This window comes from Protopterus annectens, chromosome 6.part0 (assembly GCF_019279795.1).
Source record: "Protopterus annectens isolate FY-2018-M chromosome 6.part0, PAN1.0, whole genome shotgun sequence".
In the NCBI taxonomy this organism is placed as follows: domain Eukaryota; kingdom Metazoa; phylum Chordata; order Ceratodontiformes; family Protopteridae; genus Protopterus; species Protopterus annectens.
In genome coordinates, this window is record NC_056737.1 from 1,662,566,575 (window position 1) to 1,662,582,941 (window position 16,367).

The 16,367-nt window shown below is 41.3% G+C and overlaps 1 protein-coding gene across 1 annotated transcript in view; it reads right to left on the reverse strand.

Moving 5' to 3' along the window:
- Positions 1–5,911, reverse strand: part of LOC122804885 (ATP-binding cassette sub-family G member 5-like) — a 195,153-nt gene extending 189,242 nt beyond the window's left edge. Inside the window, exon 1 of the mRNA XM_044075073.1 lies at positions 5,830–5,911. The gene's annotated coding sequence lies outside the window, so the exon portion shown is untranslated. The remainder of the gene's footprint in view (positions 1–5,829) is intronic.
- Between the last annotated feature and the right edge of the window lie 10,456 nt (positions 5,912–16,367).

Sequence of the window (16,367 nt, forward strand, 5' to 3'; positions counted from 1 at the left end):
CTGCCTTTGCCTAACATCCTGCTAGTTCCATCCTCATGGTCCTACCTATTGGAGTAAGCAAAAAAAGTGAATACACAGCATACAAGCATCACTAAGGTGCTACCTGAAATGTACTGCCTGACAGCATTATAAAAGATTACTGGAAAGGAAATACGAGCACATACCTAGAGTTTTACTGGACTCTTACGAATTTTCTTCTGGACAAAGTCTTCAATGAGGCTGCCATGTGATACACTTTCCCACTTCGTGCTCAATTGAGAGCACAGCTAAGCCTGAAAGTCTCTCCTGACTCATTGATGAATGCAGGTATGTCTTTATGAGTTTCAGCTTAGAAAAGCTGCATTCTGCAGTAGTCACTGTAACGGGAACAGTCAAATAAATATGCAGTGAAACATAAGTATTTATATATATGTCTTGCAAGTGGTTGAGAATGAGGAAATTTAACACAGTCAGTGGTGATGATTCATTATCAATCATTTGAGAAAGGCTAAGTTCGTGTCCAAGGTCACAGTCAGTGTCACAGTGGCCACTTATCCTGTCAGTCAGTTGTTCTTTCAGAATCTTGCAGTGTTGGAGCAATGTGTCTTCTGCAACTTCAATCAAGGCTTTAATATTTGATAAAAATACAAAGGCCTTATCAAACTCTGAAAGTTGCTCAATGTAGTAAATAATTGAACTGTTGTGTGCAGCAGCACATTGAAGAGCTCTACACGTAGTTTTACAACTAGATCCTATACAGTCTCATATTCTCCTTCATAATCAAAGAACCGTTTTACTTTCCTCTGCCTCTTTTCTTGAAATGTGGTGCCAACATCCAGTTCTTCTTCTATCTTAGAGGCTTCGTCCATGGCATCTTTAAATCCTGTCTCTCTCTAATTCTTCAGCAAGTACATTGTTGATGCCAGCACTTTGACATGTTGAAATATCAACAGATGGACTCTGCAGAACATTGCTTGCACGATTTACCTCTTGTCAGCACATCATACCAAACCACTAAATATACAATGAAATGGTATGACATAAGTTCTGAGCACAGTCCCCTTGCTTGTTGATATGTTGCAACATCATTTGTATGTACTGCTTGACATTTGTGTGCCGTTTCAAGATCTGCCATCGGCTTGTTGATGCTGAACAGAGTACGTACATGTTCTGCAGACATCCAAAGAATGATACTGCCTGTAGTGATGAATGTGCTCCATCACCAACTATAAGATTTAAATTATGGTAGGCACATAGCACATAAAAAGCCCTTGAATTCATCTGTTTTATCTGGGCCTGCACTCCAGCTCTTTCCCCTTCATGTTACTGCCATTTTCGTATCCTTGTCTTCGACAGTCGTTAATGTCCAGTTGATGATTTTGAAGAGTCTGAAGAAGAGTTTCCTGCCCCAGTAGTATCATTCACAGACACAAATCCCAGAAAATGTTCCTCAACTGTGGCTGCAGTCCATGAAATATCCACATACCCAACTACTACAGTCATTTGCTCTTGATTGCTGATGTGTGGCATGCAATCAAGAATCATGGAGAAGTATCTAGCATCCTTCACCTTCCCTACAGTGGTCCTTAAAATAACATTTGCAATCAGCTGGATAACTTCATTCTATATATCCTTCCCAAGATAGTGATCCATTACTTCTTTATTCCGAATACAATGCAAATGTTCAGACATGACAAAATTAAACTGTGACAAAAGTTGCACTTAGCCTAAGAAATTGCCATTGCCATAGGTGTCAAGGGCATCACTTGTACCATGGAATGCCATGTTCCATTCCGCCAAGTATTGGACAATTGCAATAATGCATTCTAACACACCATGCCAGTGAGTTATCTCCATTTCAACCGCTGCTTGTCTCTTAGCATCCATAGTCTGCCTACTCTTTATTCTATTGTCAAGTTCCTTCCACTTCAGCATGCAGGCCGTATGCTCCGGTGATTGGTCATGGCTGTGTAAAGCTTTGGACATCTCTCTCCATGCTCTGTAACCACCTGACCTGAGAAGATGGTTAGAATGCCCAGAATATTTGCATGCAAATCAAAACAGTGCATCCTTTGAGACTGAATATGTCAGCCAAGTTCGTTTTGCTCTCTCCCCATTAGGAAGCACATGAAAATAGTTCAGCGATGTAAATCTTCTTTTCTGCTCATTGACTGGGAACACCACTTGCACAGGTCCATTCTGAATGGCAGCTACCATAAACTCATCCCTTATCATCAAGTCTGGCTAAGTTCCTAGATCCTCAAAAGATATATCTGACACTCCCTATAAGTCACAGGCCACATCTGTCACTACAGAAGTATGGGCTCCTTCTGTATCGTCTGGTGATCCAGGCAACACCTTTACAGTTGAATCTGCATTTGCTGACATGCTTTCACCCATGGTAATGGCTGTAGGTCCACAGAAGGTAGCCTGTGGTGTAGCCACAAAAGAGTGGTAACTTTCTATTGGAAGGATGCTGGCCTCACAGTGGACAGACTGTAATGTAGAACCATTGTGTTGTCCTGAAGGCAGACTTTTTCCTGAATTTCCCCTCTCTGATGACCCACAGAAAAAATTTCATAATGAAACCCTGTCTCTTTGCATCCTCATTCCTCTGCTGCTGAAGCTTTCTTTTTGCTGCTCCTGACAAGTATGTACGCTTCATCTCTAACTGGGAATGGAAGTAAAGCAGAATTACTACACATGCAGAATTGGGTCCTTTTGTCGTACTGTTAGTAAAAAGCACTACACTTCAGGTACGTTATGCAACTTTCTTTGACCTATCTGGACTGCATAATGACAAACGTTAGCATTCCGAACACATTCTAAGGATGGTATTACACTGTAGGCAGAACTGAAGAGAAACAAGGACCAGTAGGCCAAAAAACTGCAGTATAGCCATATAAACCAGAAAAATGGATTAGGTTCCAAAGTCACGTTACTATGACTGCAGACACAAAAGAAAAAGCAACCTAATACTGAACGCTGTTCATAAACTAGCTATACAGTATGCAGTATTGTACCGTAGGCTGAAGAACTGCTGAGTAACAGTAACCAGTATTGAAAAGCTAATGTAGGTAATAGGTACATTTGAAGTGCATTAAAAAATACATATTGCATAATGACTTGCATTGACATCAGTCACTACTGCACCGCAGACAGAAAGACTGAAGAATGACTAACCAGTAGGCACAAAAAAGAATGAGAAAGGCCCAAGTTACAGTTTTATGTTAAATACCTAACACTAGAGGTGAACGTGACCTTTTTCTTCACAAGTCTTCCCCTTTCATCCCCCCAAACATGTGAAGAGGCCCCAAATGACACAAAAGATTGATATTACAAGCTCTCTGGAGCAGATTAAAGTCTGAAAGAACTAATGACTAGGAGAGGCAAAGTTTGAAGGGGAACACATCAAACTGAGGCAAGACAAATGTTACGGTACAATAAAAGACTACACATGCCCACCACCTTAAATCTCTTAGCCCACTTGAACAAACCAAAATCATTGGTTGAACAAAGGATTTGCTAGAAAACTTCATTTGCGAGGGATGTAGAAGTGGCACACACATTGGGAGACATTCCCACAGTCCCCTTAGCACAGGATTTGTGTACAAAAGCATAAAGCCAGGGAATGTACCATGCTTTACGTGGAGGGTATGAAACATGAAGTGCATTTCTGCTTGTAGCCTCAGCCCTCCACTTTGTGCTATGCAATCATTTTGAGAGAGAGAACAGGCCAAAAACCAAAAACATCTGGACATGCATTCTCACAGGCCCCATCAACCTCCTTAACTGTCAACATAATTCAGACAGCCAAAAATAACTGCAGAAGAAGGCATAACATCATGGATAGTTTAAAACATTACTATAAACATAGATAGCAGAACAGTGTTTGTAGTAGTATGCATTAAGACATCAGTACATTCTGGGGAATCCCCCCCTCCAGCCTCTGCACAATAATCCTGGATAAAGTGAAAACCAAAAACATAGGCATAGCATTAACAATGTGCTTATACAGTGCATGGCCCCACATTAAAAAACTCCAGACAAACAATGGACACTGCAACATTCTCACAGGCCCTAACCACACTCCCAAACTTTCAATACAATAATTATGGACAACGAAAAAAATTGAAGTCATTACAAAACGGCATAACATTAAGGACAGTTAAACAGTACTATAAACATAGATGGCAGAACAGTCTTTGCATTACCATGCATTAAGATATCAGTACTTTCTGCGGAATTCTCACCCCCCCTCCCAGTCTCTGCACAATTTTGGATAAAGTGAAAACAAGCGTAGCATTAACAATGTGCTTATACAGTATGTGCCCCACATTAGAAAAAATTCCAGGCAAACATTGAACACTGCAACATTCACAGCTGCTAACTACCCTCCCAACATTAGGCATTTTAAACAATGTACGGGCCCCATCAACCTCCAAATAGCATAATTCACACAGCCAAAAATAACTGCAGAACAAGCTGTAACATCAGGGATAGTTAAACAGTACTACAAACCTAGACAGTAGAACAGTGTTTGCATTAGCATGCATTAAGATCAGGGTTGCCAGACGTCCCTATTTGGGCGGGACTGTCCCGAGATCAGCAGCCTGATCCCGAGTCCCGCCCTGTCGGTTTAAATCCCGGCCAGCCTCTGCTTTGTTTTTTTTTTTTGATTAGCCCGTATACCTGGCATACGGGCCAATCAAAACTCGCTAAACACGGAGCTTCTTGTGTTCCGCATTAAACAGAAGTAGCTCCGTGTTTAACGATTTTTAATACGGGCTAATCAAAAATCGCTAAACACGGAGCTTTTTTGGTCTTCACTTGCCTTGAACAACCTTTTTTTTTTTTTTTTGGTCCCTACCTGGCTGGCTGCAAATCTGGCAACCCTGATTAAGATATCACTACATTCTGCAGAATTCTTAACCCCCCCACAGTCCGTGATCACCCCATTAAAAAAACTCCAGGCAAATGGACACTGCAACATTCTCACAGGCCCTAACCACACTCCAAACATTTCAACATAAGTATGGACAATGAAAAAAGTTAAGTCATTGCATCAGTCGTACATTGTTGGTAAACACAATAGCAGCGTAACAGGGTTTGTATTAGTATACATTCAAACATCTGCACCTTCTGCAACATTCTCACAGATGCTAACTACCCTTCCAACATTAGGCACTGTAAACAATGTACAGATCCCCGCAACCTCCAAAGAGCATAATTCAAACAGCCAATAATAACTACAGAACAAGGCGTAACATCAGGGATAGTTAAACAGTACTTTAAGCCTAGATAGCAGAACAGTGTTTGCATTAGCATGCATTAAGGTATCAGTACATTTTGCGGACCCCACCCCAAAGTCTTGGCACAATAGTTGTGGATGAAGTGAAAAAGGAGTAGCATTAACAATGTGCTTATATAGTGCGTGACCCGCCATTAAAAAACTCCAGGCAAACACTGAATACTGCAACATTCTCATAGGCCCTAACCACACTCCCAAACGTTCAACACATGAACTATTGACAACAAAAAAATTGCAGTCATTGCATCAGTGAGTAGAACATTGCTGTTAATACACAATAGTAGCGTAACATGGTTTGCATTAGTATACATTCAAAACATCTATGCCTTCAGCAACATTCTCACAGCTGCTAACTACCCTCCCAACTTTAGGCATTTTAAACAATGTATAGGCCCCATCAACCTCCTAACCTCTCAGCATAATTCAAACAGCCAAAAAACTGCAGAACAAAGTGTAACTTCAGGGATAGTTTAAAACAGTACTATAAACCTAGATAGCAGAACAGTGTTTGAAAAACTTGTAAAAAACTCAAAACTTACTGCAAATTCAGCTGACAATCTACCAGTATCAATGATATCATTGTTGGAGCCTTCCTGTGTCCTGAAAGAGTGCTCTTCAAACTATTTGGAGATATACAGAGCTGAGTATATTTTTCTGGCACTTCACAGGTGTGTACTGGTAATTGTTGTTTGACTAATTTTATATCATTGCTGGCTGACTTCAGAGTTGTGCACTGTTATTTTTGCTTCACTGTATAGTTTTTCAGATCTCTGCTGAAGGTGTTGGTTTTCCCATATCCACTCTCCCTATTCCTGTATGGTTTAAATTTGGAAGTTTTTGCAGTTGCCCGCCCCCACTGTAGATTTGATCTGGGACACTCCCCCCAGTCCCTTCTCTTTACCTCATTCTACTTAATAGACTCCTTCTGCATTGTTTTTAGTCATTTTTAATTTAATTGCATTTTTTAAACCGTTTGGTCTAACATTGCTACATACTCAAGTGTGCTAGCTTGCACTGCATTTCAATTGTTTTGACTGCTGTTTTAGCTACTTTTCTTTATATATAAAAACAAAAAATACCTTTCCTGTAACTAGTGTAGTCCAGATTCAGATTTGCTGTATCCAGGACTGTATGTAAGCTTCTAAGCCCACCCAAGCTTTCTGTGTTGGAGGCAAGCCTTCTAGCTTATCAGTGGGAGTGGTAAGCATAGGTAACCTATCTACCACATAAGGAGTGGTTCTGGCCCAGAAATTGTAGTTATTGGCCATTTGGGCAGTTTTTCCATCTCTCTCAACTTTCTGATTTAAAAGCCCACATTTGCACTTGTTTCCCCCCTTTCCTGTAACTAGTTTAGTCCAGATACAGATTCTTACTTTTAGCACTTGAATTTGCTTATTCGTGATCAGCACTTGTTCAGAACTTGTAAGCACTAAATAACCTACTAATTACTACAGCACTCAGCCTTCCTCATTACCTAGAGGAAAACAGTTTTAGTACTTACTTTCCTCACTTGCTTAGAGAAAAACAGCTCTTGTACTCACTTTCCTCACTTATCTAGAGGAAAATAGTTTTTTTATTCAGGCATGTCCAAGGGTCAGCTCCCAGTGTTCTCTCCTGTCTATCTGATGAATCTGGGCATCTTGGGGCAATGTAGAAATTGCCTCGTACACAGACAACCCTCTACTCCTACCACCCAACACTACAACCTGTGAGAGATGCACTTATCTAGCTAAACTGGAGATAAAGCTCTCTCCAGCCAAGACTGAACTTGAGAGTCAAGAGGAGAAGGTAAACACTTGCACCACACCACACTCATCACAGTCTCACTAAATCTACACCACCAAAATCCACACACAGAAATACAAAAACATTCATGGAGGCTCTCAATAATAATCTGCTCAAGCAACAGAGACCTCCAAAGCAGACATGCAAGCAACCTCCACCCCCCCAACACAACCCAAATGACACACAGCCCGCAGACTCAGTGTGCCACTCAACCACAGCCAATAAGGCAAAACAACGTACCCAACACACTAGTCATAGGTGACTCTATAGTCAGGCACACTGGTGTCCCACTCACCAGGCTAAACAAGGAGACGGTTACTGTTAGCTGCCTGTCGGGTGCCAGGATTTGCCACATTACCCACCCACTCAGGTCACTCCATAACAAGTACAAATATGACTCTGTCATTGTCCATGTTGGTGTGAATGACTTGAGACGTACCTTCCTGGACTACATGAAAAGAGACATGGAAGAGCTCTCCAATCTTGTAGCCCAGGCAGGTATGACCCTAGCCCTGAGTAGCATTCTGCCATCACCCAGAATGATGCCGCAGTACAAGGACAAAATGATTGACTTCAACAATTGGCTAAGCTTCTGGTGCCATTCTAAAGGGATCCCGTATTTGTCTGCCTGGGATGACATGGTCGACAGACCACGATGCTTTGCCAGAGATGGCCTGCACCTGTCACCACTGGGATTCCGGATACTGGCTAAGGTTCTTGCCGCCCCTATAGTGCCTTTTTAGGCAAGGTTCAAATGACAAATTCACCTCAATGTGACAGGAACAGGCAAGCAAAAACTGAGGGTGATGCTACTCAATGCCAGAAGTCTAAATCTCAAAATGCACTCACTCGAGGCACTCCTTAAAATGGAGAACATCGATATCTGTGCAGTGACTGAGACCTGGTTCAAGGCTCTAGAGAGCACCCCTGCACTACCAGGCTATAACTCATACCACACTTTTCGGCCATGTAACCTGGACCAGAACACCAAAGGCGGAGGTGTATCCATATTTATTAAGGATATCCACACCTCCAGGCTAGTTGCTCAGCATAATGCAGCTGAGGTTATCCAAGTGCAACTAACTCTGGGCAAAACTGTGATCCAAATTATAGCTTTCTACAGATCACCCACCATGCCCCAGGATTCCCACTCCTCTTTTCTTGATGTACTGGAAAATATTATGGTTCAACCAAACACCCTAATAATAAACCTACTCATGTACCAACTCCTTCACTCAACGCTTTCTGGAATTCATAAACTCCAATGCCCTGGATCAACTTATCCACACCCCCACCAGGGGCAACAATATCCTAGATCTAGTCATTACCAATATGAGTGACCAGTGTTCCACACCTGAAGTCAATGCCTCATTGGTCCGATCCGACCATAAGCTAATTACCCTAGATATCCACATCCTGCCCCCACCCCCCATTAAGGAAACCATGGTAAAAAATTTCTCCAAAGCCATCTTCATGCTTCTTAAGACAGAAGTGGTGAACTTCATGACACCCATCCAGATGGACAATACAGTTACGACTACTGAATCCTACACAATTGCACTTTATAAGCACTTACATGAGTGCATGGATCGTGCTATCCCAAACAGAACCAAGATGCTATCCTCCAAAAAAAGGAAGCCAATCTGGTGGTCCCCTGCCATAAACAAACTGTACAACAGAAGGAAGAAACTCTTGCAAAAGAGAGTAAAATCCCACAAGTGGAGGAGCTCCCTGGTCAGCCTCAGTAAGAAGCTGCGATCCCTGATAAAATCCTCCAAGGCTAGTTACGAAAACAAAATCGCCACTGATTCTAAAGACAACCACAAAGCATTCTATAGCTATGTCAAGAATCTGAATGGCAACACTCAGATCTGCTCCGAGTTACAGCACAATGGCACTAAATATACAGACCCAAATGATATCGCCAACATCCTGGCAGATAGGTTCAGTGCTAACTTTACCCCCCTCTCACCCCCTAAAGAGCCCATCTCTATACAAGAAGAATGCAAAGTTCCTGTAATCATGGTTGCACAGGTAAAAACCACACTCTCCAAAGCCAAGAACACAGCATCCATGGGACCAGACAACATCCCAGGCTGCTTTCTACACAAACTACAGAACGAACTGGCAACCCACCTAAGTACCATGTTCAATCATAGTCGCACCTCAGGCTTTGTGCCTGCTGAATGGTGCACAGCAACGGTTATCCCACTCCACAAGGGGGGAACCACCATGGACCTCGGGAACTACCACCCCATTAGCCTGACGAGCCTGGTCTGCAAGGCCATGGAACATATCATCATGGAACTTATAAACAAAGACATTGGTAATCTCCAAACTCTGGATCCCACCCAGTTCGGGTTTGTAAAAGGCAGATCATGTCTCCTAAACCTGATAGACTTCTTTGAAGCAGTCACCAAAGCCATAGACAAGGGTAAGGTGGTTCACACAGCCTATCTAGATCTTGCCAAGGCTTTTGACACCATCCCCCACTTTGGAATTATAGATAAACTCACTAAACTAGGTATAAATCCCTATGTCACAAGATGGGTTGCCAACTGGCTCACTGACAGAACCCACACTGTGAAAGTAGCAGACTCCAAATCCGACTTCAGACCAGTGACAAGTGGAGTACCACAGGGTTCAGTCCTGGGTCCTCTCCTGTTTGGTATCTACTTCTCTGAAGTACAGGCTAACACAGAAGGTCTATGGCTAATGAAGTTCGCAGATGACTGCAAACTAGGAGCCATAATCGAAACTCCTAACGATGTGGACATCCTACAAAAGGGCCTCACTGAGACAGATTCCTAGTGTCAAAGCCATGGCCTCAAGCTCAATGCCAAAAATGGCATTGTCATCCCCTTTGGTAAAAACTCTGTACCCATGAATTACAACATAGCTGGTAGTATACTTAACACCGAAAGTGTGATAAGAGACCTTGGGACACAGGTGGACAGTAGTCTCTCCTTTGATAATCACATCACCACAGTAGTCAGGAAATCCTTCTACATGGCACACCTCATCACAAAAGGTTTCTCATCCAGAAAAAATGAGGTCATTGTTCCCCTCTACTCATCACTCATTAGACCTATTATAGAGTACAATGCCCCTTTTGGTATGTACCTCACAAGGCATCTACAACAACTGGAAAGGCCGCAGAAATACCTCACAAAGAGGATTACCAGCCTCAAACAGATGCCCTGCGCAGACCGTCTCAAAAAACTCCAGCTTTACTCCATCGCATATCGCCTACTGAGAGGTGATCTTTGCCTAACATACAAAGCTATGTCAAACCCAGAGCTGTTGGACATGCTCCACTTAAAGAGATCCCAATCCCTCCGAGCTACACGCTCTAGGGACCTAAACCTTGTCACCACAATAAACAGAATATGCCAGAGGGATAGATTCCTGTCCCAGAGACTTCCCATATTCTGGAATAAACTACCTATCTATATCAAACAAAGCTCCTCATTAGCACTCTTCAAGAAAAATCTTGATGATTGGATGGGAAATAGGAAATTTACCCCGGGGATCACCTCTGTGGCTCTGCTTGACAGTGGCACAGGAAAATAATTTTCTTGGGTGGCAAAAGCCAGGGTACCTTTTTGGCTGGGCTTGTATAGGCCCCAGGGCCAATAGCCTAGTACCTACCTATGAACCTATGAACCCGCAGAATTTCAAAAAATAGCAGCTGAAGCCAGTTCTTATCCTGAATACTTAAAAGATCCATTACTGAGCAGTACGTCCCAACCATCTGGAAAATATCACTCATTATATCCTTGCACAAAGGTGGAAACTTGACAGAATTTACAAATTATAGGCCCAGAGCAATTCTTTTCCCACTAGCTGAACTCCTAGAGGAATGCATTCATTCTCAACCAATAATTTACTTGCTAAATCCCAACATGGCTTCAGGCCTCATGCTGCAACTGCCCTCCTCAGTTATACCAGCACCATCAATTTAGAAATGAAGGTAAAATAGGATCATCTGTCTTTCTCTATTTGTTAAAGGCCTTTGTCAGAGTCTCTTAACAAACTACTAACTACTCTCGCCAACCTTAATCGCATCACTCTAGCCCTCCACTGGTTCCAAAGCTATCCAACAGGTCATAAACAGCCATAAAATGTCTCCAGGATCTGCCCCCCTCTACTCCCACTCACATTAGGAGTCTCACAAGGCTCCATCCTTGGTCCACTTCAGTTCAGTGGATTTATTATCAGCCTCAATACTGCCACATCCCTAGCACTTACAATCCAATATGCTGGCACTGATAGACTTGTGTCACATCTAACATGTAACAGGTCATGTCCCAACCCAGGCTGAAATAAGCTAATCTTCACCACTTACCCCATACGCCTAAGACTATTGACTTAGACAGCACCTCAGAAGACTGCCCACCTATACCTGCTCTAGCTAACTACAATACCCTTCTCTGTCCCATTATTTATCTCCCCTCCTTTTCATCACCCCTATCCCATTATCTCTACCTTTTACATATACAGGCCCAGAGCAATTCTTTCCCCACTAGCTTAGCATACAGCATTGACACTACCAAAAATAAATAAATAAATAATGAGCCAACACTACCAATTGCCCCAAATAGGTAACTTACAGACTCTCCTAACCAACGGGCAATCAAAATTAAATGTATATTACATTTCACATTCCCTTATATTGTCCCTTGTATAAACAGATAAACTGAACTTATTTTACATATTTCTAGCACTTGTGTACTAAGATAAGCATTTCTCCCTGGGCCTCCACTGAAAATGGGTTCTATCCCAGTCAGACTATCCAGTAAACAAATGTAAAACAAGTAAAGTAAAACTGGTACAACCTCAGTCCTTCACTCACAAATCCTCTTAGCACAACACGTCACTACACAAAAGTAAAATAAAACTGGTACAACCACAGCCCCTCATCCCCCATCCTCTTAGCATAAGAACTCTACATAAAAGCAAATTAAAACTGGTAAAACCAGTCCTCACCTCCCCAGTTTTCATAACACAAGAACACCACACAAGTGAAATAAACTCGTAAAACCACAGCCCCTCAACCCCCATCCTCTTACCACCAGAGCACTACACAAACATAAAATAAAACTGGTACAACCACAACCTCACCCCCCACCCTCTTAACACAAAAACTCTACACAAAACCAAAATAAAACTGGTACAACCACAACCCTCCCTCCCATCCTCTTATCACAAAAACTTTACACAAAACCAGAATAAAACTGGTACAACCACAGCCCCAAAATAAAACTGGTACAATCACAGCCCTCACCTCCCCAAACCTCTCAGCACAAAAATCTACACAAAACCAAAATAAAACTAGTATAACCACAGCCCTCACCCCCAAACCTCTTAGCACAAGAAATATGCACAAAAAAACAAAATACAATCACCCCACCACAAAAAATAAAGTTTAAACTAAACCCAAAAACTTACCTTTTATGCTTTCTACAGAAGGCTGCTTCCAATACTCTGCTCCCTCTTCACAACTGAAGGCTTGCCTGCTCTGCTTGCCTTCCTCAGACCACTCAGTCCTTTTGAAATTGCCCTTAAAAGGACAGTTTTTCAGACCTTTTGAGAACTTGCCCTTAGAAGGACAGTTGAAAAGCATATTCTCCAATGACCACGACTGCTCCAAAGACTTGAATCCACCGCTGATCCATTCTCTGATGTAGTCCATTCTAACGCTGGTCCAAACACAGTTCGATCTCCACACTCTGCCGCTAAGGAACACTCCTCTGTTTAAAAACAAGAGAAGTGATCCTTATTAGCCACACGTGCCTTTTTAAAGGCAGTTTGTACAGGAAGTGCTTTGCAAGGACCAATCAGGTCCTTGCTTCATCACTTCCTACTTTAAAAAAAGAACTTACTGCAGCGAATCAGATCCCTTGTTTCAGTGAGTGGACCTGATTGAGTGTTGCTTGCCAGTGAATCAAAAAAAAAAAAAAAAAAAAACAGAAAGACAGTTCTGATTTTCACGGTGACGTCAGGGAACTATGCGAACGTCCACGAGGAGCAGTAACGGTCGGAAAAACCCGTGGCTGCTGGATGGGGGCCCTCATTCGTGGGGAGGTAATCAGGGGTTCCCCGCAGCCACAGGTTTCACTGGTGCCTAACACTGGCTATGACCTTTTCATCTGGTAATTGCCTGAACAAAAATAGTGACAGAAAAAAAAGACATTTAGTTGCCCACATCCTGCCCCCTACATCTTTTCCCACTTCTCTTCTCTTACTCCCTACTCCTATAATTTGGCTGCTAGAAAAACTCTTAATTTAATTGTAGCTTGAAGCTCTCATGTATTACATTAGCTATGTACTTGACATAATGTAACCCATACTGCTATATCTACTATGTAATAGATTATACTGTGTATTTTTTCTTTTGAATGTTCTATCTTGTAAAAACTTATTTTTATGCTTTGTATAAGTTGTCTGAGGAGCTTTTCTATGTAATAGATTATACTGTGCATTTTTCCTTTTGAATGTTCTACATTGTAAAAAAGCTTATTTTTATGCCTTGTATAAATTTTCTGTGGAGCGTTTCTCCCTGGGCCCCCACTGAAAATGGGCTCTTCTTGGCCCATTGGACTATCCCGGTCAACAAATGCCAATAAATAAATAAATAAATAAATAAATAAATTCTGTTTTACTTTTCAACTGCAGAGTTCACAATGAAGTCTTATATGATGATTGTATTTTTCTCCTGTAACCTTTCAGTACATCCTTACTAAGATTACATTGTAATATCTGTAGTGGAAATAACTGTATTAAGCTGGGGTCAGGAGGCTGCTAACCCCCACCCTGATGAGATATGGTTTCTATATCCTCTGATATGTATTTTAGAGGCTTTAAATAGCCTTTTCATCCAATGATTGCATGAATAAAAATAACGATTACAGAAAGAAAGTCAATGTTACTCTTCAACTTTGCTTTTTCCTGCATGCTTTCAACACATCTCGACTGACCAAGGCTACCCCTAATAACTAAATTAAGCTGCTTGCTGTAAAACATCCAGAAGCCATGGAGTCTTAGATGCTCTGACTTGCATTTTAGAGCTTTTTCTTCCAATCTTTTGTGATGGCCCGAACAAATTTCATGTATCCCGAAAAGAAATTCAACCCTACTTTTTTTTTTATTTCAAAGAAGAAATAAGTTGTGTCCATGTTTTAATTCTCAAAGCTGACCAAACACCACTTCACAATAAACTGAGAAGACAAATGCCTGTATACATATACCATATCTGGAAATAGTACCCACTGCTCTATCCCCAACCTCAAAATAGTCACTTCGTGTATCCCCCTTTGGTGTTAAATTTGTATTAAAATTCTGGCATAAAAGCCCACCATCATATTTCAAGCTGCTGCTGTCATATTTATATACAGCATGCCTCCTCATCCCCTACCCCCAAAATACAGCGACCTTCTGTCTACCCTTCTGATGTCAGACTGGGAACTAAAAAACAAACAGAACATAACACATTTGCTGTCAGACATACATAAGCATCATACTTATTTATTCTTTCCCAAAAGATAGCCACTTGTGTATATATCAGATGTCTGAGTGTGAGTAAAATAAAAAAAAAGATTGCAATAATTCTATAAACTGTATAGTTCTCCTACACGAGCTATAGTGACCCTCCATGCACCACTCTTTAGTTTGCAAGGAAAGCAAAAGCAATAATTACCATACTGTTTCCATCTCAACACAAGATATAGTGACCTCTGAGATTTGAGAGGAATGTTAAAGAAATTATGAGATTGTCCCCTGTTCTCCACACAATATAGAGACCCTTCAGAGTACACCTATGAACAGGGCTTGCTTTAGACTAGGTTGGGTTCGTGCCCAGAGTGATTACTAAGGCCATGTCAAAATCTACTTATACAGCCTTGGTGTCTGGGGGCCCCAGACTCCTGAATGTCTGAAGGTTTGGGTATTCTGTGATGTATTTATCCCTTATTTTTGAGTGATGACAGTCAAACTGAGCAACTGACAACAGGGTCAGTTTCTTTCATCCTGGCAACCCCAACCAAACAGATATAATGACTTCTATGTATAGTTCAGACATCTGATCATCATAAAAGAGGATAAACCACGTAATGTATTTCCCCTTTGTTTCAAACAGTTGCCACACATTAAAACATTACACATTGATTCACATAATCACATTAGTCCTGCAAACTCAAATAATACAGCTGCAGTTAACTAGTCATTTTCCTCTACAGAAGACAGCCATAGAAATACTTACTCCATCTGTGAATATCAGTTGTCCAGTTAAGTAGTTCATCTTATCTCACAAATGTACACTGTTCTTGCTAATTCAGATAGTGACGGTTTAAAACTGAACAAATTACATGAGGATCAGTTACTTCCATCCAGCCAGTCCCAACCCAGCAGTTATAGCCCTGACATCTTGTGGCTATGCAAAATTATTTTACCTCCAGATATACCTATGACCTGTCCAGATTTTTGTAAAATGTCCAGATTTTTACCTCATATTTTTGGCCTGTTCTCATAAAATGCGTGGTTTTCTGGGAAAATCACTAAAGATTGGAGTCACTAAATGACGACATATATTAGAGCTTCATACTTCATATCCTTCAGTAAAAATGCATGCTAATGCAAATCCTGTTACTGTAGCAATAAGTTTATAAGAGCACTATTTAAAATCTGCCTCTGGTTTTGGGGTGATGCCCGCCTCATTATTTTAGAGTTTGTCCAGATTTCTTGCTAAGAGATAGAGAGGCATGCCTCCACAGTCCACACAAACAATTTGCCACACATTAAAGTATTCCAATCCAAGTTGCTCCACATGAATCACAAAGCCAGATTAATATTGTCACTTCTCACTGCACCATTCCTCCCATCTTAACTGTACATACACAAAAGGAATTCAGAATCTGAAATACTACCCAAAATATCTGCTTGATCACTGCCAACATTGCTGTGAAATTACCAATAGCATTTCTGTCACCAATGCCCCCTCTCTGTCCAAAATTCTGCAAAATGTCCTCTTTGCTCTGTCCATCATTTGTTGAACACATTGAATAAATAAAATAATAATAATAATTAAACTTCTTCTGGCACCTTTGTGTCAATAATTTTAAGGTTGCAAGGTCTATACTCTTCTGAACTCACAACATTTAAGTGTGTGCAGCACAACTTGACTTCACTGTCAAGTTAACTGGATCACTGCCCCCTCTGGAGCACTTGCTGAGCTGCGGGTGAATTTTTTTTCCTGCAGGGATACTTTCTTTCTTTTTTTTTTTGAAAGTAATGA